The following is a 25,775-nucleotide window of genomic DNA, read 5'->3' as shown; positions in this document are numbered from 1 at the left end:
GTTATTTATGTTCAGATTTTGATTATGAACAATTCTGTTTTATCTGACTTTATTCTATTACCGTATCCTCCGTTTTTATATTTATGTGTTAAGTCCTATGCGTTCTGACCGAATTTATGTTTTATCATAGTTATGTATTCAGTGAACGTTACTTGTTGTTAACACACATAGTTATGTATTCAGTGAACGTTCCTTGTTGTTAACACACATAGTTATGTATTCAGTGAACGTTCCTTGTTGTTAACACACATAGTTATGTATTCAGTGAACGTTACTTGTTGTTAATACACATAGTTATATATTCAGTGAACGTTACTTGTTGTTAATACACATAGTTATGTATTCAGTGAACGTTACTTGTTGTTAATACACATAATTATGTATTCAGTGAACCTTACTTGTTGTTAACACACATAGTTATGTATTCAGTGAACGTCACTTGTTGTTAATACACATAGTTATGTATTCAGTGAACGTTCCTTGTTGTTAACACACATAGTTATGTATTCAGTGAACGTCACTTGTTGTTAATACACATAGTTATGTATTCAGTGAACGTTACTTGTTGTTAACACACATAGTTATATATTCAGTGAACATTGCTTGTTGTTAATACACATAGTTATGTATTCAGTGAACCTTACTTGTTGTTAACACACATAGTTATGTATTCAGTGAACGTTACTTGTTCCTCACCTGTTTTCTTAAAAGGTGACTGCCTGTTTGTATGTATTATGATACCCAGTAATTGTTTGGTTTGTTTTGAATTTCGCACAAAGCTACACGAGGGCTATCTGTGCTGGCCGTCCCTAATTTAGCAGTGTAAGACTAGAGGGAAGGCAACTAGTCATCACCCTCCCCCGCCAACTCTTGAGCTACCCTTTTACCAACAAATAGTGGGATTGACCGAACATTATAACGCCCCCACGGCTGAAAAAGGCGAACATGTTTGGTGCGAAGGGGATTCGAACAGCACACAGATAGTGAAATTTAAACATGAAATAACACCTTATGCACGCATCGGTGAAACGATTAGTAAAGAGACCCCCCTCCAAGGTCATCCACAATTTCGAACAGATGAACAGCAAACAGGCAACGGGATCTACTGTCACAGAGACTTTTAAGGGCTTTATAAATTGAATAATAGGTCTTACTGTCACTTCTATAACGCACTCACGGCAACAAATTCCCACAGTTTTCGCCACCGTCACGTCTGAAACCGTAACCACATTATTTGTTTGATCATTTTAGCGCAAAACTCAACAAATGGCTATCTGCACAAAGCCGTCCTTAATTTTAAACTTATTTGCTACAGGGAAAAGTGTTAAACACCACCACCACTAGTTCATCTAACCGAATAATAATATCTGACCTTCAGTCCCACATGCGATCTCAAAGTACAAAGTCCATTTTGTGCGGCTATGTGACACAAATCTTCTGATTTACAACCTGGGCATGCTAGTTCTCACGGCCACGACCAGTCCCTGCGCTCGTAATGTAAGAATAAGTACGCCTCACGCTTGGCTTGTTCGAAAATAACCACATAAATATCATTCCAAGTATCGTAATAGATCCGACCTTCACAAACCTAACACTGTTTATAATACGCGTTCGATTAGTTAAACTGATACAGCACACATTTATAGGTATAAAACCCGTTCCCCCGCGAGACAACGCCAATTTAAAAACGCGTTTTCTTTACGAGTAGTTTATTCGATTAATTAACGTACCTCGTTTGGTGTAGGGGGAAGAAATTGGAAGCCAATTTTGTTTCTTTCGTGAGATTTGAAAGAAACGTGAATATTGAAAAATATTCAACGAAAGATTATTCTTTGGAATAAATGAATATTTAGAAAAATAGCTTGTCTTTAAAAAGGTGACATTTGCTCTTCACAAAGCTGTTTACATTCTTCGTGCTAACTGCGTGCGACTTTTTTTTTCTTTAGGCCTGTAGGTAAATACGTGGCAAACCTTCCTAGGAGGGTAAATAAAATCGTTAATTCAACAACATGAAAACGAAAACTGCAATATACGTTATTTTTTTAATGTCATTTCTCAAGGTTACCATTAAAAAAAAAGGGTAATAAAGGAATTTACTGTAACCTTGACCGCAAGATGCCGCCTCATAAATGTCAACATATAAGTAGCGAACCAGCCTTTTAGGGTAAGCTTTGCCATTGGTTTGGGAATATCTTGATCATTTATGCAAAACTATTCTACTACATATAAAAGCAAGTTGTTACTTAGTAACACTCCGTTCGTCTGTGCCACTTAGCAATAAAACCATATGTATCACATTTCGAAGTTTAAAAATGGTGAAAAACTACCTTAGATGTATAGATCATGTCAGCTTGAGGAGGGAGGGAGTCTTAACTCCATGTATCCCATTAGTTTACAGGTGCAAAAACACTTAATTCTATAAGTCATATCAGATTTATGGGTTTGTGACATCTTCCACTTAACACAGAGCCAATTTTATAAGACAACTTGATGTAGGTAAATCAAGTATGCCTCATTAATTACGTCATGCGGTAATGTTTTGGTAATAAGATTACGATAGTGAAGCCTTAGACTCCTACTGTCTGGAGTTGTTTATTACTACCTTGGATAACTGGTCTAATATATAAAAAAGGTCGTTTGTTATTTGTGTGTGTGTGTGTAATACTCATATCATGAGTCACTTTCAATTTACGTTTTCACTATGCTTATTGATTTCTTGAGAATGTACTCAATTTTTTTTCTCAATGTGTGATTGTTTTTCTTTTATGGTAAAGGAGAAACTTGTGAGCAAAGCTCCCTGATAGAAGAACAAAGGGGTCTGTCTTTTTTTTTTTTTCTAAACTTCAACTCTATTTTTGGAAGGTTTGGGTAAGGCTAATGATCTATAATTCACTCAAACCTAGCTCATAAAATGCAAAAGAATATACTAGTTTGACCTCCACTTGACTTTGGCTCAGGCTTTAGTCTTCAGAAAATGTTTTCAATAAATATTTTAGTTCTATATTTCTTTGTTCTTAACTTTCAAATTACCAAAATGTGTGTTTCTATAACTTCACTTAAAGTAGGGTCAATATATTCAAATAGTTTTTTTTTTGTTCTCACTTGTTATAACATTTAGTGCTAAATGTCTCTTTGTTTCCCAGATATTAATATGAAGCCAATCAAAAGCTATCTGCACTAGCCATCCTTAATTTTGAAATAATAGATTAGAGGGAAGGCTGTCAGTCAAAAGCATCTTCCATCATCAACTGTTGTTTGATTAAATTTAAATGTCATCCTTATTATACACCCACAACCCCAAAATGCAAAGCAAATTTTTTTTTTTCAATAGTGAGGCAGGAACTTTGGACCCACAGATTCACAGTCCAAAATACCAGCCAATGGATCACACTGGAGCAATTTAATGTAAAGACTCAACCAAAAAATTGGGAAAATCCAATAATGTTCTACATAGCATGCACAAGGAGGATCTAGCAATAATTAGAGGGATTACTTGTAACATTGGTAATATTTTTGTTCAAGTGTTGTTGTTAGGAGTTTTGTAACCAAGAAAGACCCACAAGCAGTTTGGTAATTCCAGGGTTAAAGCAAGGATCTTAAGAATGCTGCTTCATGCTTCAGGGAAAGGTTTTTCATATCAAAATAAATAAATAAAAATAAGCATTTACTGGTCATCTTGTTCTAAAACTTACCTTTCACAATTCAAGATTAAAATACTGGAGAAAAAAAAAGGGTGGATAAAAATAATTTCCAGAAACAAATTCTGACATTTAATTAGTTGTACAGTATGCTCACATGGACACATCAACAACATTAGCTTAAAGTTTTTTGTAACCATCAAAATTAAACAGCACAACTACAATGAACAGGTAAAGTCACAGCAATACTAGTTCAATGATAGATACCTTTATTATCATATCATTTATAACCAGCTGAGAAAAGAATTTTCTACATTCAAGCTAGAATTAGGTATGGTATAACAGTACGATAAAACACCATGCTACAAGACTATTTATTCTGGACCCCAAGAATGAGCATAATCTTGCTATACAAGACACCATTTCATTGACTGCCTTAATTGTTTAATAAAGCTACTTTGAATTAGTTACATAATAAATCACAGTCTATAACTACTTCTCCAGCTATCCTAAACTATTGAAAAAGAAACCATTACTTGAATAAACTTCATTAAATAAATTATCAGGTCAAAACATTAGTATGAAATGAAAACTTTATTTTATGCCTTTCACTGACTACCAAATGGAACCACAATTTATTGGTTTAGCAAAACCGAAATATTGGTTACCCACCAGGTTGTTTTGCATTCAGTTTATATATTAATTTTCCACCAACACAGAAAACAAGACTGCTGAAAATACAATCAAATTCCCTTTGGTTTCATTTGTTTTTACATTTCCTCAGAACAGCCCATTACATTGTCTACACAGTGGAATAATCCTTTGAGTAGTTTAGGTTGTACAGGTTTGAAATAGCAAAAAGTATGATTTAATAAATTCCTTAAACTTCTAGATAAAAGCAATTGAGGAAAATGATTAAAGAAATTCGAGTGCTTATTGATTGTGACAACATAGAGAAACCAGCTACAATAATGTGCAGGTAAAATTAATTAAAAATGTAATTAGTACACATTAGTTCATCTCAATGTTTACCACAGTAACATAAAAAAAGGTATTATAACAATCATTATTAAACTATGTACATACAATAATAAACATCACCAGGTTTTTCTGTTTATTTCTCTCTATGTTACATACTTTTCATGTACACATAAAACTATACATTCAGTACTCAATAATGAACAAGTTATGTTTACATAAATATTTATGCAAGTTTTAAAAGTAAACCAGTTATTGTCTACTCCTTCCTTGATTAAAAATTTATATGTTTGATACTCTAATTTTTCGTAACTACTTTACACTTCATTATATATGATAAACATACTGTTAGTTAGTTTAATTTAAGCACCGACTAAAACTGGCTAGGCATGTGTGTGTGTGTAAACAAACAGACGTAGCCTTCTGAAACATATTTAGTTACTCCAACATAAGTAAAAATAATGTAATTTTAATTTTAAAGTATGACATTTGCATTTTCGGTTAGGTGCAAATGGCATAGTAGTTTTCAATTCACATTGAATTTAGAAACAGGACCACCGGCCATTTGTTACACTTTAATACATCATAACTATGCTAAGGATATTGGTTGGGCTGTTATCCTGCAAATAGAAGAGTACCACTTCTTAACAGTCTGAAATGCAAGACAATAAAGCCTATATATGTATATACACATGTATAATATATTCTCTATCAAACGTCTAACAAACACCTATTCTACAAAAGGTAAATAGACTCTCTTCAATCTCTAAAGTATTGCTACTACTAAAATAGATCTACAAATTTCACACTTCACATTTCTCACTGCTTTAATGTACATGCTTACCAGTTTGTTAATTCAACAATTCAAAACATGTCAATAACAACGTTTATCACTACTAGTTCTATTAAAATGTACCTAGATATATCTGTTTCTATAAGGAAATAGAAGGAAACTGCATTCCTAAAGTCTCATCTCATATTACATCACTACTCTGCAGTAATAATGTTAAAGTGCTGTTTAATGTTCTCTCTCAGATAACAGAAATTATTTGTTTCTGATCACCCCAAGCACATCTTTTTTATCCTCGTAACAAAGTTCGGACAGATCGGAAATTATCCAATAGTTTTCTCTTAAATAAGTGCATAAGTAAATGTCATAATGCCACAAAAATATAAAATTGAAAGAGATTGAAATAAAAAAATAATGTTTATGAATATCACACTTCTAGGAACAGTATACATTTTAAACATTTAAGTATAATTGGAAACACAGTTCATAATATGACTCGTGATAATGTGCACTTATCTCATGCATTAGGACTAGTACAGTAACTATAAGCATTAAGTTCAAACATATTACGGCCACACTCAGAACATATCACTCTATCCAAAGTCTACCCCTGTTGTTTGCTCTTCTATAAAACTAATAAACTGACATCACCACTAACTTAAATCACATGGTTACCACTGTTTTATTGACTAGATACATTTACTCATTACCAATCTTCACTTCTGTATAATTTAATACATTTATCCTTCTCAACTTATGTAGTTTTAAGCTAATGCACAACAGAAAGTCTACATGCTATCTCTAGTATCCCAACATCCCTAAAGAATATACATCTAATGCACAGGTCTTAACTAACACACAAGCTCTGTTATTTCTTGGTTCATTGACACAAATCTGTGCATGAAATATCTCTATACAAACCTGTATTCTTCACATTAACTCATGTTTGTTGAGCACTCCTAACAGAAAAAACTGCAAAATTCCTTTTCAGAATATTCACTTTCTGATTCACATCCAATGTGTCAAACTTTTAACACATTCACTTTGTATTTTTATTTACAATGGGCATGTAATACCTAACCATTGCTAGAGTGGACTACAAAAAAGAAACCAGCAACTATCAACATTCAAATGTCTTCTCTTCACAACTTTACAAAACATTTTACGTTTAAAATGTTACAAACCAGTATTTTTTTAAAAGAAAATTTTTTTAAATATCTTACATGTTCGTTATTATGTTATTACCAGAAATAGCTCTCACAAAGTAAATTAGTGTTGTATTATAATTTCTTTAATAGTTACTTTTATGCTAATGCTCAGTACAGGTGTATATTTCAAGCAGTAGAGAGAAAGCAGAAACCATACTAATGTGGATAAATTGTTTTTTTCATTTCTTCACTTAAATTGATTTCTCACTTGAAGAAATGAGAATTATTATCTCTTTGTGAATTCAGTCTTCAATGACACATCGTTTTCAGGATGAGGACAGTTTTCATCATTCTCTAGAGGCTTCATTTCATCTTCTTCTTTGTGAACAGTTCTGGTTCGGACATCTTCTCGAGTGAAATCTCCCCTGCCCACAGATGAAAGACGATCCAACGATATAACAGAGGAAACCAGTTCCCCTAGAGCCATGGCCACTGGAAGTTCAATATCTTTCTTCTGTTTCCAGGAGATGAGAACCCAGTCCAGGAAGAATAAACACCCAGCTACAACCTTCAGTCCTGTGCACATCCCAATATACCTAAGTGTACCAAAGCATCCATCATAATCATTTCTTGCTTCTAAGCAGAAAGACAAGAGATGATTTCAGAAGGCCTAAAAAAATACCACAATTATACTTGCTTTCAAAATTTTAAGATTTCTTTAACTTCATTTTGTTTTAGAATTTTAGAACTAAACTACAAAAGAGCTGCTGGTGTGTAACTGACAGACTAGAGGGAAGACAACCAGTCAACAACACACACTGTGTAGTATTATGTTACATTTATTGAAATGAATAGTTGAATTTGGCAATAACGAGCAGACCCATTGTCCAAAAATGTGGGAAAAGGTTTTAGGTAAAAAAGGACAAGAATCACGAATTTTTAAATTCACAGTCTGGGCATGACAAATTATTGTGAAATGCAACCATAGAAACTTTTTGAGGGTAAAAATAAACCTAGTGCCACTCAAGTATTTGTGACCAAGATAAGTATTTTGTTTAGGCTCCCCTCTCCATAGAAATTTCAGTTAATTTTTTTAATCAGGCCATCTCCCCCTGAGCTTTCCACATTGTGTAGTTATGCCTTCAAGGCACCACATTTTTCTGTAAGAACAAGAAGTTTAATCTCTTATAAAAAGAAAATTACAGAGCCTACTTTGCCATGCTCTTGATATATATTCTCTAGTGTATATTATAGCATTCTTTTCAAACACAGCATTAGTCCAATATCAGTACACTACAATATTACTTCACATATACCAAAATAACTTACCTTATAGCTATCATGGTAAAATAAAAGTTTATGTATCTTGCATATAATTATCAACAACCCTAGAATTATATATTAACACATTAATTCACACTACAACACATCTTAGTAAATTAGATAAAACAGTTTTACTTAAGTGATTATATGAATGATTTTGGTATAATAAGCATGATATCACATACTTAAAACATCTATGTAGTTCATCAGTTAAATATTAGGTAAACTTCATTTGTTACACTGTATTTTTAACACTGAAAAAACAACAACCAATGAACCACCTCAGATACTCCAAATTCCTCTTTTTACAAGCTTTGTACAGTTTTTTGTTAAAATACCTCCCCTTTTCATGGAGTTGGGAGTGGTTCAATAGAAACATCTTTTTTTCTATAAAAATAATAATACAATGAGGTGTGCAAGAATGGTCACCCAGTAACCTGTTGTATTTTATACCTGTGAATACGTGTCACGTTGATGTAGGCCAAATAATCAAGGACTAATGAGTGGGAAAGTTACATGACAATGGAATAAAAAAACAGTAATTTTCTTGTGTGTAAGTGGCAAAAACAAACTCAAAGATGGGTCATCAAATAATTACATCAAAACAAATACTAAAATATAAAATAATCCTAACAAAAATAAAACATACATATTATTAATAACAGTATGTATACATAAATACACATCTACTTAATAAAATTAAGAAAATATGTTAATTTGTAAGAATATATTTTTAAAAAATAACCTAAGTCGAAACTGTTCAATGTCATGCATCAGACAGAATCCACTAGGTCTTCCACAATAAGCCTTCCACACCAGACACGTGGAATCAATAACATTCCCAAACATGATAGGAGAAGGGATATATCCTGAAACATAGAAATACAATAGTTATAAGGGATACATCCTGAAACATGGAAATACAACAGTTATAAGGGATACATCCTGAAACATGGAAATACAATAGTTATAAGGGATACATACTGAAACATAAAAATACAATAGTTATAAGGGATACATCCTGAACCATAGAAATACAATAGTTATAAGGGATACATCCTGAACCATAGAAATACAATAGTTATAAGGGATACATCCTGAAAAATGGAAATACAATAATTATAAGGGATACATCCTTAAACATAGAAAGATCAATACTCCATAACATACTGAATTCACCCATATCTTTGAAATATCCACATATTCTAACAATTGACCAAATTAATGCTAGATGTGATTATGATGATTGTAAGACTGACTGAAATAACATTATTTTTATTTGTCAGTGAAGTAAACAGTAACTTACTTAAACTAAAACATTTAAGGTAAGTATAGTAATTATAGAAATGTGATTCCTTACATGAAATTTCAAACAAAGACAAGTAATAAAAACCAGGAGCATACCCACAAAAACCACAAACAAAACTGGTTTACATCACAAGATGTACTTAAGTCAACATATTAAAATTATTTATTTGCAGATATTTTTATTATACTTAAATATAACATTATGCTTTTAAAAGCAGTTTAACTTTTTTTTTCTACAGGGTTCACACGAAGTCAAATTGGTTTTTTATTATTTATACAAGTTATGTTTACAAAAAAAAAGGTAGTTGGTCCAATAAATGTTGGCTGATAACTTGTTTGTTTGACTGTTGAACTATATGCACAGCTACTATAGGGCTATACGAGCTAGAATCCCTAATTTAGAAATAATAGACAAGAGGGAAAGCAGATAAACAACATAATTGACAACACTTGGGCTACTCCTTTACTTTTGGTAGGATTTAATGTCACATGATTGAAACTGTGAGCATGTTCGATGATGGAATTTGGCATGTGATACACAGATTACAAGTCAAGTGCTCTAACAACTGGGCCAAAGTTTGATAAAATTTATCATACAGTGTATAACCAAAAGAATTAAATCACAAGCATCCACACAAAAACAAAAAACCTGATAATGTAAAGCAGTTTCAAATTTTGAACCTTCCATTTTAATCCTTGATAAATGAACGAGCAGGAAGTGTAAAGTACAACAGTTAGTGACCTTCGTTGATGTCATAATTATTTATAGTACCCTCTGAGGCAATGCATAAACATTAAGGCTTGTGAAGGGAACTATTCAGGTGTGACTGGTTTCACATTCACTCCTGAAGAAGAGATATGCACCTTCCTAAAGTGCTCTGGTTATCAAGTCTTGTTTTTAATTAATATAATTTTGATCCTACATTATTTCTAATAATAGGAATATAAATAGTAATATAATAATAGGTTACATTTATGACAATTAATGAAGCCTTTGTTTCTCTGTTTCTTATTTTTCTACAAGAACGTCCTTGGTTAAAAATGTTTCCACATTCTTTTAATTATGAAGAAATTAAATAATTACATCCAAGTGTAATTTTTTTTACCAACTATAACATAGTGTAATAATAACTGGGAGGAATGCAAGGACAAAGCTTTAAATTTCACATTTATATTTTATATTTTGTATTTCATAACAAAACTACTTCCCTCCATTCCTAATTTTAACAACTGACCAGAGAGAAGGCAGCCATATACTGCCCACACTAAGGAACTGATCAAGAGACTACAGCACAAGGGCTTCACACAAGATTCTGTCTCTCTAAAATAAAGACTTTACAAGAGGGCTAACTCATGCCCCTAGTTTTATATGAAGTTACACATCACATTAATGATCTATTGGTCAAAATCTGCCTACAAACCAAATACTAATAACCCTAGAGAAAATATTACAATTCAACAATTCGCATGCAGTCTCTTTATTTCACACGAGATCTTATTAAAAATAATCAACAGTACCATTATAAAAACATTGACAATATTTCAGAAGTTCATGAGGTCAAACAGTTCTGATGTTACTGTCCAGAGCACTACATGGTCTTTACAGAAATGACTACATTCAGTAGGTCTTCTCAACACAGAATTGCAGGTAACTTTAAATTTAGCCACATACTCATTGGGACATGTCCAATTCTGAGTCTTCAAACTAAATAACCAAGGAAACATATTGTGAAATAATAACAAATTCTACTTTTATGTTGTTTTGGTGTCGTTGGCTGTTCATTTATTGTTCTTTCTATTGGTCAGTTCAACTATGAATTTTTATTTATAGCTAAATCACATTGATTTTGAGTATTATGAAACTGACACAAGCTTTCCCCAACAGATAGTAATGTTGCAAAAGCATGTGTACATCAGCTAGTCATACAAGATGTAACGTCTTGGTCTAGCCAGTAAATAAAACCCTTTCTAACTTTTAAATGGGTTAGTTCACAAGATATAGTTCAACAAATTATTGCTTATTATTGATTTATATTGTCATCTTGAGAAGCGGTTTAACCTGTTGACTGCCAAGTATTTCAGCTGCTATGGCAACTCCAAACCAAGTTCAAAATACAACTCTAATGCTTCTTCATTTTGTAACCTTTTTTGTGATGCCATTTTGGATCGAAAGTGAAACAATATGTAAGTAGGTCAAATGCATGTATGGTGCTGACATCTAGCGTTGAAGTTAGGTATTACTGAGAACAAATTAACTCGTCCGTGGCACTGTGTTCCGATCAGCTTGGACAAGTTATCTTGTCTATGGCACTGAACAGGTTAATTATTAAATACTGTATGTTTTTTTTTCTTCTTATGGTTCTTTTTCTAATTACTTTATTTACTGAAATGAATAACAATGATATTCATGTTGTAACGTTTATTAACATTTATATCAAGTCCTGCATGTTTTCTTTTTTTTGTAAGTGATAAAATTTGAATTCAAACTGTCCGAAATTATTTAGGATTTTTGTTGTTGTTACAATTTAGTAAGTTGTTATTTGTTTGATCCTGGTTGTAGCACTGTTTTGTTTTAGTCCACTACAATGTGTGTTTCATTTTACAATCACCCAACCTACCATAAAAATATGCAAAAACTAGATAGAAAATCAATTTTCATGTGATCACTGCTATGAAATTGCACTCAAAGGTAAGCATGAACTATGTTTTTAGATACCCTAACCCTTATTATGTAAAAAACATCAAAACCAGAAACTTTGTACTTCTCTTCAAGTTTAAACAGCATGTTTTTGTGAGAAAATGAGTCGTCCATACATTGAAACATCAATAGTGCATCTTGATTTCACTAACCATACACAAGATCCCCAACACCTTACACCTAATTTAATTTATTAAGTAACATAAATATAGTGATAATTTTCATTGCATTTATAACTATAAGAACTTTGTTTTTGCTCTCTGATTTTGGGTGTTTTCAGCTAACTCTTTTTGTATCAGAACATTGACTTTTCATGCTAAAACCAGTTCCTGTCATCCGTAAGCAATATTTACTTTATGTTTACGACGTAGATGTTTTGTCCTCTTTATGTTGTTAGAATAAATAACAAAGACACTTATAAGAGTTTATTGCCCATTCAACTTTCCCAAGCGATAGGCAAAAACACAAAATATAGATAGACTTGAAAAACAGGAAAGAATATATAATAAAAACTCATTTTAAATTTTTTTCTTTTATTTACTCAGATTCTTCATAGATGGGATTAGATGTTTAACAAAATGAGAACGTAAAACCAACTGGCTCGTTAGATCCACCTGGCACTTTAACATTTAATATTTGTATCAATCCACCTGGCACTTTAACTTTTAATATTTGTATCAATCCACCTGGCACTTTAACATTTAATATTTGTATCAATCCACCTGGTACTTTAACATTTAATATTTGTATCAATCCACCTGGTACTTTAACATTTAATATTTGTATCAATCCACCTGGCACTAAAACATTTAATATTTGTATCAATCCACCTGGTACTTTAACATTTAATATTTGTATCAATCCACCTGGCACTTTAACATTTAATATTTGTATCAATCCACCTGGCACTTTAACATTTAATATTTGTATCAATCCACCTGGCACTTTAACATTTAATATTTGTATCAATCCACCCGGCACTAAAACATTTAATATTTGTATCAATCCACCTGGCACTTTAACATTTAATATTTGTATCAATCCACCTGGCACTTTAACATTTAATATTTGTATCAATCCACCTGGTACTTTAACATTTAATATTTGTATCAATCCACCTGGTACTTTAACATTTAATATTTGTATCAATCCACCTGGTACTTTAACATTTAATATTTGTATCAATCCACCTGGTACTTTAACATTTAATATTTGTATCAATCCACCTGGCACTAAAACATTTAATATCTGTATCAATCCACCCGGCACTTTAACATTTAATATCTGTATAACATTTCATGCCTATTATCTCAGTTTCGTAAGCATTCCAAAACATACCAAACAGTCTGAAGATGACAAACTGCATTCCCAGGGCAAAGGATCGTTCCTCTTCACTAACAGATCTTCAAGTTTAAGATCCAACATTCACAGGTTACCAGAGGGAAACAAATGCACAACAAAACCAGTTAAATGTATGAAACGCAACACAAAAACCTCATTATCAAAACCAAACCTCATCATTCTCTGTTTATAATGGTTTATATTGACAGTTAATATGCATTCATTCAAGAATTAACTTTAAAATCAGCCACAACAGTCATACTGGCAAAAATCAGCCACTAGATTATTAAAAAATCCAATACAAGTTCCCTCTATCATTATTTAACTGTAAGTGTGATGCTTAGTTAAATACACACACACACACACAAAAAACATAAGTCAGACACTTGCTAAACTATCAACATAATTAACAATTTACAAGCAAGTTATTCTAAAATAACATTTCTCCCTTCGAATGAGATTTATTTAACAAAATACTGCTGACTCTTTTATATTTATCTGTATAAAGTCACATGAAGAGAAAAGATGACTATAGTTCTAAATAATTTACATATGGTAACATAAGTCACTTTACACCTAACAACAAAATAATATACCTTGAGGTGAAAATGTTCTAGTATACCTGTATAATCTACATACTTAACACAAAGATGAAAGGTAAATATACACAAAACATTGTAGAATGTTAACCTACTTGAAACAGCTTTAATTTTGAGTGACTATCTGAAATGTTTACAGAGACTTGGTCATTGTGACTATCAGGAATGTTTACAGAGACTTGGTCATTGCGACTATCAGGAATGTTTACAGAGACTTGGTCATTGCGACTATCTGGAATGTTTACAGAGACTTGGTCATTGCGACTATCTGGAATGTTTACAGAGACTTGGTCATTGCGACTATCTGGAATGTTTACAGAGACTTGGTCATTGCGACTATCTGGAATGTTTACAGAGACTTGGTCATTGCGACTATCTGGAATGTTTACAGAGACTTGGTCATTGCGACTATCTGGAATGTTTACAGAGACTTGGTCATTGCGACTATCTGGAATGTTTACAGAGACTTGGTCACTGCGACTATCTGGAATGTTTACAGAGACTTGGTCACTGCGACTATCTGGAATGTTTACAGAGACTTGGTCACTGTGACTATCTGGAATGTTTACAGAGACTTGGTCACTGTGACTATCTGGAATGTTTTCAGAGACTTGGTCATTGGGACTATCTGGAATGTTTACAGAGACTTGGTCATTGCGACTATCTGGAATGTTTACAGAGACTTGGTCATTGCGACTATCTGGAATGTTTACAGAGACTTGGTCACTGTGACTATCTGGAATGTTTACAGAGACTTGGTCACTGTGACTATCTGGAATGTTTACAGAGACTTGGTCATTGTGACTATCTGGAATGTTTACAGAGACTTAGTCATTGTGACTATCTGGAATGTTCAGAGAGACTTGGTCATTTACCTGAGGGTTATCATTAAGACAGGCATCTGCATGATTGAAACAACCAATGTCATGGTGAAAAGAAGCAACATAAAAGGAATCATAGCCTTACAGACTTGTGGACAAGATCCATAGGTGGCAAGGGGCACAGCCATTACATCTTCGCGAACAGTCTTGTTGGTTGGAATGCAGGCACAGCTTGTAAAGTTCTGTAACAATAGATTGTACAAAGCAGATGTATTTATCAAAACACTGTGCAAATATTAGTTACACTACTTTAAAAAGACAAACAAACAAATGTTTCTTGCCATTAATTAAAATAACATTAATGAGTTAATAATACTTTATTTGTAGAAGCATGCAATGCTACGGTATATGGGCAAATCTTATGAAATGACGTAGCCTATTGTCCTAACTGAAAGGTTAATGATACATGAAGTGACAACTTAAATAAAGCTGTTCGATACATTCTTCCAAGGTTGTTACAGTAACCAGAAACATGTTTCTTCAAAAGTGTGTATGTGTTTTCTTATAGCAAAGCCGCATTGGGCTATCTGCTGAGCTCACCGAAGGGAATCGAACCCCTGATTTTAGCATTGTAAATCCGTAGACATACCGCTGTCCTGTGTTTTATAACAAAGCCACATCGGCTATCTGCTGAGCCCACCGAGGGGAATTGAACCCCTGACTTTATCGTTGTAAGTTCGTAGACTTACCACTGTACTAGCTGGGGGCGTACTCTAACAGTGTATTATGGTAATGTACCCATATAAGTGCTAATGTGTACCTTCCATATAGCAATTTCACAGATAAATGAACAAATGTGAATGTTTAAAACAGTTTCAATATATATACATATGTTCCTTCCATGTGGCACTTTATTTAAATATTAAAATCACTGCTTTATTTCAGAAAACTCTCTACTGACAAATTCCATATAGTTGATGGTGTAATAATTAAAATTAAAAATGTACATATGAATAATATGTTAAGAAAACTTGTATGCATTACACTAATCACCTACACTGTACTTACATTAATGTACAACCAAATATTAATGACAAAAGGTAACTGCCAAGTTTATTGCAAAACATTTTCATACTATACATGTGAAATTATTAATGAATTATTTATAAAATATTTCAACAGTATAAAGGTGCTGTTATTAGTTGATTAATTACAATACGTGTGTCGTATAAATGTGGGATTATTACTGGGGTATTTATGACCCATTTTTGTGATATAATGACAAGATTATTACTGGATTGGTTATATCATTTGTGTGGTATACAGGTGAGATTATTACTTGGTTAATTATGACACATTTTTGAAATACAAAGATAGGACTATTACTGGATTAACTACATTTTGGTAATATGATGGTATAATTATTACTGTGTTAATTATATCATATACAAGATAAACTTAACTAGATTTTGATAACACCAGTCAAAACAGTGAAAAAAATTTATTTCAGAAGTAAAAAAAATAATGTCTGATAAGTTTTCAACAGCTTATTTTTATTTAGAATGTATTAATACTTTACCTTTCAATGACTTTAAAATACAGAAAATTTTAAATAAAAATACCAGTTTGTTATACCTTCAACAGATAAAAAAAATTAAATGAGATTTGCTTACACAAAAATAACAAGAGAATTAACTGTTTTACGTAATGTGTGTATATATATGTAACAAGAGAATTAACTGTCTGATGTAATGCGTGTATATATATGTAACAAGAGAATTAACTGTCTGATGTAATGCGTGTATATATATGTAACAAGAGAATTAACTGTTGATGTAATGAGTGTATATATATGTAACAAGAGAATTAACTGTCTGATGTAATGCATGTATATATATGTAACAAGAGAATTAACTGTCTGATGTAATGCGTGTATATATATGTAACAAGAGAATTAACTGTCTGATGTAATGCGTGTATATATCTGTAACAAGAGAATTAACTGTCTGATGTAATGAGTGTATATATATGTAACAAGGGAATTAACTGTCTGATGTAATGCATGTATATATATATGTAACAAGGGAATTAACTGTCTGATGTAATGCATGTATATATATGTAACAAGGGAATTAACTGTCTGATGTAATGCGTGTATATATATGTAACAAGAGAATCAACTGTCTGATGTAATGTGTGTATATATATGTAACAAGAGAATTAACTGTCTGATGTAATGTGTGTATATATATGTAACAAGAGAATTAACTGTCTGATGTAATGTGTGTATATATATGTAACAAGAGAATTAACTGTCTGATGTAATGCGTGTATATATCTGTAACAAGAGAATTAACTGTCTGATGTAATGCGTGTATATATATGTAACAAGAGAATTAACTGTCTGATGTAATGCGTGTATATATCTGTAACAAGAGAATTAACTGTCTGATGTAATGTGTGTATACATATGTAACAAGAGAATTAACTGTCTGATGTAATGCGTGTATATATCTGTAACAAGAGAATTAACTGTCTGATGTAATGCGTGTATATATATGTATATATAATGAAATTCTTTGCCTGAGCTATTCCTATCACTTGACTACGACCACTTTCAATTCGACATCCGGCATGACAGGGAGAAAAATATGTTATTCCATTTTGCCCACAAACTGGTTCAATTTCTTTAGGTGTACACTGGCAGCCAAGATTGCAATCAGCAGTAAGGTTTACTTGAAAGTGTTCAAGCTCAGTGCTGAAAAAAAAAAGGCATATACTAGATGCTTTGTGAACAAAACAGAATACTTGTTCATCTCTGTCAGAGAACTAACCCTAAAGAAAAATCTCAAATAATTTTATGAACTAGAATTATTTATAACTTTTAAGAATTATTTATTTTTATCAAAGAAACTAAATTAAAAAGGTTGTGGATAAAGATCCTTCAAATACAGTAACTCAAAAACTGTAAAATAAAAACAAACTGTAAAAAAATATTGTAGAAATAGAAAGTTCAGTTTTAACTTTGGAGCTGAGTGAGCATATTACACACCGTAGGTGCTTCAGTGTTAAACCTTTAAAAACATACTGTAAGAAAACCTTATCAGAGTAAATATTTGGTAACTGACATTTCAATGATCTTAGTACATAGATGTAATAAAGATTTAAGCACTGTTGCATATCTGAAACAGTTGATAGATGGAAACAAAAAGGAACAAGATGATTGCATTAACTTTGAGTTTATTAAAATAAAACTAGGTAGTTTAAAGAATGATAAGGTTCTTGAGCCAGATAATATTTTACTAAATAGTTTTGAAGGAAATCAAGGATTTGGTGTACGAGTCACTTGCTGCTTTGTTTGTAAGTCCATAAATAGTGGGCAGGTACCAGAGGATTGGAAGTTAGCTATGTCATTTATTTTGTTTTCTTTTTTAAGGGAGGTTATAAAAATTGTTACGGTAATTATAGGACCGTCAATCGTACTTCAGTTGTGGGAAAAAGTTTCAAAAAGTCTGATAAAAGATGGTTTGCCAAGCCTTTTCATAAGGTTTACAATTTTATTGGATAGTTTCACTAAAGGAAAAGATTGCCTTACAAATCTATTGATATTCTTTGAAGAGGTTATTACATATGTAAATAAGGGTATGGTTACAGATTCTGAACTTTCAGAAAAAATATGACTAGGTACCACATAAAATACTTGTGAACTAATTATCTTGGTAGGTGTGGGGATAATAAGTTAGCTGACTGGAAAGATGAGTAGCTGGGTGGAAGAAGGCAGAGGGTTGTTACAAATGGAATTCAGACAAATCTGATTAATGCTATAAGTGAGGTACCAGACGGCTCAGTCTTAGGACTTTTGCTCTTTTTGATTTCCATCAAAGACATAAATGAAGGAATGGTTAATAAATTACTTACATTTACTGATGATATTAAGGTCTTGAGTCTTGCTAGCTGTAAGAACAATGCTACTGCTTCACAAGATGATTTAGATCATTTCGTGAGTTGGGCAAATAAATGGCAGATGGGTTTCAATTATAATAAATACAAGAAAAAGCATGTGGTTTATCATAATTTCATTTATAAATATAATTAGGATGGGATAATTATAGCATTGTCATGAAGAACTTGGCATAATGATTGATGAGTCTCTTAAGTCATCAAAGCAGAGTGCTGTTGCTACTGGTATCTATAGAAATATTTAACATAAATCTGAAAAGATTTAATGTCATTGTATAGGTAACTTATTAGACCACATTTGGAATACTGTGTTCAGTCTTGAGCTCCTTACTTTATGAAGGACATTAAATTGTTGAGAAAGGTTTAGAGGAGAGGTACCAGAATGGTACCTGGGATGGAAGGTTTATCATACAAGAAAAGGTTGAAATATTTCAAACTGTTCTTTTTTTTTAAACAGACAAGTCAGAGGGGACCTGAGTGAAGTGTTTAAGAAGTAAATAGAATTAATAGTGTTGATGCATCTTTTTTTTTCATACTAAAAAGTGAGAATAGTAGGACTAGGGAAAACAAGTATCAATTTTGGCATGGTAGGAGTCATCATCAGTCAAGACAGTTTTACTTTTCTCACAGGATGGTTGGCATTTGGAACAGGTTGTCTTCAACTGCTGGGAAGGCAGTAAATTTAGAGTTTAGGTTTGTTTTGAATTTTACACAAAGCTACATGAGGTCTATCTGTGCTATCCATCCTTAATTTAGCAGTGAAAGACTGGAGAGAAGGCAGCTAGTCATCACAACTGACCACCAACTCTTGGGCTACTCTTTTACCAACAAATAGTGAGATTGGCCATCACATTATAACAGCCCCACAGCCAAAAGGGCAAGCATGTTTGGTGCGACTGGGGTTTGAACCCACAACCCTCAAACTACGAGTCTTATGCCTTAACCCACTTGGCCATGCTGGGGCCTGCAAATTTATACTGCTAAAAATGAGTTTGGATAGCATTGGTGGGCAGGGCACAGATGGCTCATTGTGTAGCTTTGTGCTTAATAACAAACAAACAACAAAAATTGAGTTTCTTACAATTAAAAAAAAGTTATCCCTATTTTGAAAAATCACTATAATTTTGTTTGTCTGAGCCAAATTAGGGATAAAAAGTTTTGAATTTAAGTAACTCAGATTTCGTAGTTTTGACTTTCTTGTTTCAATACATTTTGTAGAATTAAAATTCTTTATATTAATATAACTATCTAAGCTACATATATATTTATCCCCACTTGTCTTTATGAAATTAAAAAGTTGTTTTTTTTTTATTATACTTCTTAAATAAGAAAGTCAAACAAATGTTAAAGTAACTAATTCACTTTTTCACTAATATTGTGCAAAACATTCTGGGTATGAAACAAGGGTAATTAAATGTAAGAACTAAATCTTTTCATATTTTCATACATTCCTACTGCACATTACACTGGCATGAGCTACTCAGTTTTGCAATAAATGTGCTTTAATTGAGATAGAGTTCCAAAATCATGACAAAAATTTAAGAAAATTTCACTCTGAACTTTGCCAACATCTTTCTTTTGTTTTCTGTATTGAGTCAACAACAGCTTGGTACTTACTTGTTGAAATACGGTAAAGTAGCACCAGCCATCCTTATATTATCACATCCAAGAAAATACAGCAGAATGAATAATCCCATGGAAAGAATATTAAAAAATAACACAAACTGGATGGCTCCTAAAATATCACATAAGAATGATTCACTAAATTAACATCAGATTTGTAAAAAAAAAATATATATATTTCCTATCAATTAATATATTAGCTAAAAACACTACAAAAAATTGTTGGCATAAAAACACAAAAACAAAGTTTTCAATAATTTTATTTTGATAGCTAAAAATATACAACTTTTAACATGTACAGTTGAAGCTTCTTCATTACCGATTATTCTCCATTTTGATGTTATAATTTTCCTATAATGAAAATGTTATTTCTGAGAGGTACTTCTTTCTGCTCACAAGGTTAGCTATTCTCATCCAATACTGCTCATATATGCAGATGTTTTCTGTATAGATGCCACAAGCCTTCTGTTTTAACCTACTGAAATTGAATCATTCCAACATGCCTCTCACATAAAATGTCCACCAATACAAGTGTCGCATACCTGATGCAATTGACATCCTCTATGTGCCTCTATCAGACTATCACTTTGAGGTTTGGTAAAGTGGGAAGAAATGTTGGGGAATGCAAGTGGAGGGAAGTACCCACAGGAAATACATTTTCAGTATAGCAGGATTTATAACTTCCAATATGGTACTTCCCTCCACTCACAAGATTATCTACAATCCTATATTAATTCGGTGATGGGAATGGTGCAAGGGAATGACAAAGGTATACCTCCCCCTCATGGCTGAAAGGGCAAGCATGTTTGGAGTAATGGTAACTTGAAACTGCAACCCTCAGATTACAAATTAAATGCTGTAACCACCTAGCCATGCCAGGCCAAAGTGATTTACAGCCCAACGGACCACAAAAAGCTCAATGATATTGATATACAAAGACATTTCATCTACAGAGCAATGACTCAAAGCCTCGTGGTGATTGACTCATGTATCTGTAAAAAGATTTAAACCCTGACAAGGAGAAGAAAGCATGACACATGTTGATATATGGGCCTTGTGCAACCAATGATGAAGATGATCATCCATCAGGATAGGACTAAGGGTAACATGAACTGGTAAAGGATCTTGAGCAAGGTTTCATTGATCATGAAGAGCCCTCTAAAAGAATATTCACGTGACCAAAGGGGCCCAGTGATGTCATGGAAGAGCACATCCTCAAAAGTATTAGAACTTTGTGAGCAAAATGTGAGGGAGCTGAAAGAATGTGAAGAAATAACAGTTCTATAGAACAAAGTCATAGAGAAGGTTGTGCCCAAGCAAGATGAGTGTCAAAAAATCACCCAAGTGGACAAGATATTGGGTAGGTTAGAGGAAGGATCTCTCCAATTTGATTAACCAGTCCACTTGAGCAGTCACGAGAAGGAACTGATGAGTATGGCTGACTGACTTCAGTTTTGGATGAGCCAGAAGAAGCCAATTATCCATATAACAGTGGAACTGACACCCTACAGCAAGAAAATGGAGAGCAAAAGCATGTCCAAAAGAGTAGGACACAAAATTGATAAACTACCTCATAGTGGATGAACTGAAGATTATATAAATAATGACTGTAGTGATATAGGGATGTGGAAATAAACATTGGGGACATCCATCTTGGTCCTCCATAAGCCTGGTGAAAACACCCACAGTAGAGTAAGATACACATGGACAAAAAGAAGGGTGAGGATGTCCCAAAAAAAACCTTCAAAATTTTGATGGAGGGCCTCAGAGAGGAGATGAATGGTATAGAGATACTGTAAGAGTTGTGAGGGTAAGATGAAGGCATGAATATTGGGCATGTGTTAGACTTACAGAAGATTCAAAGGCCACACCCAAAACAGCTAAAATGGAACCACACAAATGTTGATCAAGAAAAGGACAATCTGCACAATGATATGCAAGAGAGAACTGATCCAAAGCCCACATGGACAATGCATGCTAATCCTGTCATTTACGTGTGAAACAAATTGGTCAGCATGTACCAAAGTATCCAGGGGCAAAGTCCAACTATGGATGAGAGGATTGGTCATGTAGTAAGGAAAATGCAGTTTACAGGAATAGGAAAAGGTTTGAAATGTCACAAATCTGAGACACTAGATCTGAAAAGATTGTATTAGTCCTAACTGACTCTTCAAGTGAGGCATGGGAAGATACAGCAAAATCAGATGATGGAAATAGATGATCCAAGTCCTCACCCACCTGAAAAGGCTCACAACTTGTTCAGGAGGAAATGGGGTGAGTTCCACAGACAGAGGTTGACCCATATAATGTTAAGTCTCCTAGTAAACAAACAGAAATAAATCACCCCACTGGGCCACCTGCACCTGAGACCCGAGACACAGAGTTAATCGCAGGTGTGACCCCCAAAGTGGTAGCATGAGCTTTGAAATTCATAATGAGGAACATACAACCAATAATTAAAAATATAAATAACAATGCAACTGTAATAAACTTGGAATAAAGGGAAGTTAAGGAAAAGTCTTAATTGAAACTAAAAGTGAAAAAACTAAAGACCACTTCATGAATAAACTAAAGACAAATGTGAAACTATAAACAAGCAAAAAGGAACACATCCAAGCACAAGTGCTGCCAAATAAGAAATAATAGTGCAGTAGAGGCATATACAGGGAGCCCCACATGTCATGTGAGTATCTCAAGCTCCTATTGGTGGATATGGATAACCAATGCATGATGATTTACTTGAGAGACATATTGGAATCACTGGATTCCAATAGGAGGGAGCAGAAGGCTTGTGACATGTAAAAAGAAAAAATTTCCATATGAAGGGCAGTATTCGACAAGAATAGCTAATCTTGTAAGTACTATACCAGATCCACACAGTTTTAATTTAAAAATACCATGCAAAATAGTAATAATAAAGATATTAACAATCAGACTAATTATGTAATAAATTAGATACCAATGACACACTTGAAATTGAACAGTAATTCAAAACAAAATCTAGATAATAATCCACACCAAAAATTAACAGCTTTAAGAAGCTATAAAAATAACCAAAAACGTGTAGGTATTTGAGATTTTGTTTTATGAAAATTACTAGAAGTGGATAAAATGATTAATGTTTAGATTACATATAATATGTTCAAATAACTAAAAGTAGTACAAAAATTTGTTTGTAATATCAAAAATTAACATGAACATGAAAAGCTTTCTTTAACAGATACAAAAGATGCTATTAAAAATTAAAGCAACTTCTGTGCAGTTGGGTAGGTGATGGTAAAATATACATATATATTTTACAGCAAGAAATAATGAAAATAAAAGCATATTAAATGTAATGTCACCTTTGTTGAAGTTTAATAAATGTATGGATCTATCAGTCACAATAACAAAAAACAAGACTGGGTAATTGCAATCAGAAATTCCATTTAGGATCGTATAATTTAGGAAACATTAACTGAACAATAGTTTAAAAAATATCATTAAAGGTACTATATTATGTTGTTTTTGAAAACAAAATATTAAACAAATGAAAATGGACACATCAGAGCACATTCTTTCTGAACCTAAACCATGACATCACTGAAGCAACATATCAGCAATTATGTATGTAGGTCTACAATCAAATGCTTTTTTTTAGATTTATACTCAAATCAATGATACTATTGTCTAACACTTATTCAACAACACAAGAATGTTATCAAATTGTTACTTTTTTGTTGGTTCAAAATATATCATAGACAAATTTTTAAAATAATAATTCTACTTTTAAGTATACTTTCATTTAAAAGGAAATTACATGCAAATTAATTAAGAAACATAAATTATTGTGATTTATTTCTTATATTTCTTATTGTTGATTATAAACTATTTCTCAGATTTTTCAAAAAATATTTATACAAACATTCCAGGAAATTCTATAAACAATTTCTGATCATACAAAGTATCAATCACCACTGAAAATCAAAGAAACCAGTAAACTTCCTGATTAACCAAAATTACATTTTTTAAAGTTAAATCATCATAAAAATCAGTTTATTTTATATTATTTCTCACATTGTCAAAGGATGCAAAGTGTTAAAATAACATCCAATTAATTTTGATGCATAGTAATGTGTGCATCACATTACAGCTACTTTGCTGCCATCAAAACATTTTATTATAAAAACAAAATCCATCTTCCTGATTGTCAAGTTAAATTGAAGTTTTACATACATTTACCTCACCAGTAACAATAAGAAACAAAATTAGAAAACCAAATAAATCACTTCTCCAAGTCAATTTTAGAGTTTTTCAATACCAGAGATTGATTAGGAATAATTAGGTAACAAGACCAATTTTATATATATATCATAGGGGGTCAATGCCCCCCACATGAAAGTTAATAAAAGAAAATGTCACGATGATTTTAGCACACAAACAGGTAGTTATTTTATTGTGATTTCTTGAAATATGAAGTATATTTTGAAATCCCACTCTTGAAAGTTTAACACTAAAATTATAAGAAATAATTTTATGACATTTTAGATGCCACAAAAAAATATACAAATTCCAGAGGAATTGCTCCTGAACCCCATCAGAAGTCCTAATGCAGACCTGTGGCACCTATAATGTAGATACTTGAATTAGCATATTTTTGCCATCTTTCCAAAACTTTGCCCCCCCCCCCAACACTAATTCTGGACTTGCAACTGAAATACATTAATTTCCACTCTGCTGCACAGTAAATGAATATAAAATTTATTGTTTTAATTTTTCCTTATAAACATAAATTCACATTATCTTTGATATTCCTTAAACAGATAAAAGTCAACATGATATATGATAATGAAAAACAGAGAACATTCTCAGCAGGGCTTTATCACATAATCAACTAAGAAATGTAGTGTAGTCTGAATGATATACATGCAAATAAATCCAATAGTTCATGTTTGTGTGTTTGAGCTCAGAAAATATTGTAACAAGATACTAACAGTAAGATATGTAGAAGTACAAAGATCTTCCCTTGTTATAGGATCATAAGCCTTACTGTCATTACATACGATACATCTTCAATAAATTTAAAAGCAAGCAAACAGAAATCTGTAACCATAGCACTTTCACAAATTTATTTTGCATTTCTACAAATACAACAAATATGCAAGTAAAAACTACAGAATGCACACATGATAGGATACAGAAGCCATAACCCTAAAAGGCTATCATTAAATTAAAAGAGGTTTAAAGATATGAACACTTGTAAATTCTTGAATGTGCAAAATCCTTCATACTATAGAAACAATATTCTTCATTTACCACCTTTCCATGTAGTTCTACTGACTGACTGACATTTATTAGTTAACAAACAAGAAAAAAAAAATTAACATCTGAAACCCACATTCTCACCTTTTGGCCTCAGCTGAAATCTCTTCAATAAATATCCTCCTAAGAAAATCCCAATACATGCTCCAGGAATGGCAATCCCACCTACATGGTAGGGAACAGAAAAGTTCTTCACAACTTGACTAAAGATAATATAATTTAATAAGCCTTATTCAGCATTAAGCAG

At 32.5% G+C, this 25,775-nt stretch overlaps 1 pseudogene across 1 annotated transcript in view; it reads right to left on the bottom strand.

Moving 5' to 3' along the window:
- Positions 1 to 6,377: 6,377 nt before the first annotated feature.
- LOC143245809 (solute carrier organic anion transporter family member 3A1-like) overlaps positions 6,378 to 25,775 on the bottom strand; it is a 33,640-nt pseudogene continuing 14,242 nt past the window's right edge. Inside the window, exons 8-14 of the transcript XR_013025695.1 lie at positions 25,613 to 25,693; positions 20,222 to 20,339; positions 17,228 to 17,402; positions 14,699 to 14,886; positions 13,222 to 13,286; positions 8,623 to 8,746; positions 6,378 to 7,150 (exon numbers count right to left, since the gene is read on the bottom strand). The product of XR_013025695.1 is annotated as a solute carrier organic anion transporter family member 3A1-like (transcript). The remainder of the gene's footprint in view (positions 7,151 to 8,622; positions 8,747 to 13,221; positions 13,287 to 14,698; positions 14,887 to 17,227; positions 17,403 to 20,221; positions 20,340 to 25,612; positions 25,694 to 25,775) is intronic.

This window comes from Tachypleus tridentatus, chromosome 3 (assembly GCF_004210375.1).
Source record: "Tachypleus tridentatus isolate NWPU-2018 chromosome 3, ASM421037v1, whole genome shotgun sequence".
Taxonomy (NCBI): Eukaryota; Metazoa; Arthropoda; class Merostomata; order Xiphosura; family Limulidae; genus Tachypleus; species Tachypleus tridentatus.
The sequence above is the reverse complement of the archived record's forward strand: the minus strand, read 5'-3'. Positions and strand labels throughout refer to the sequence as shown.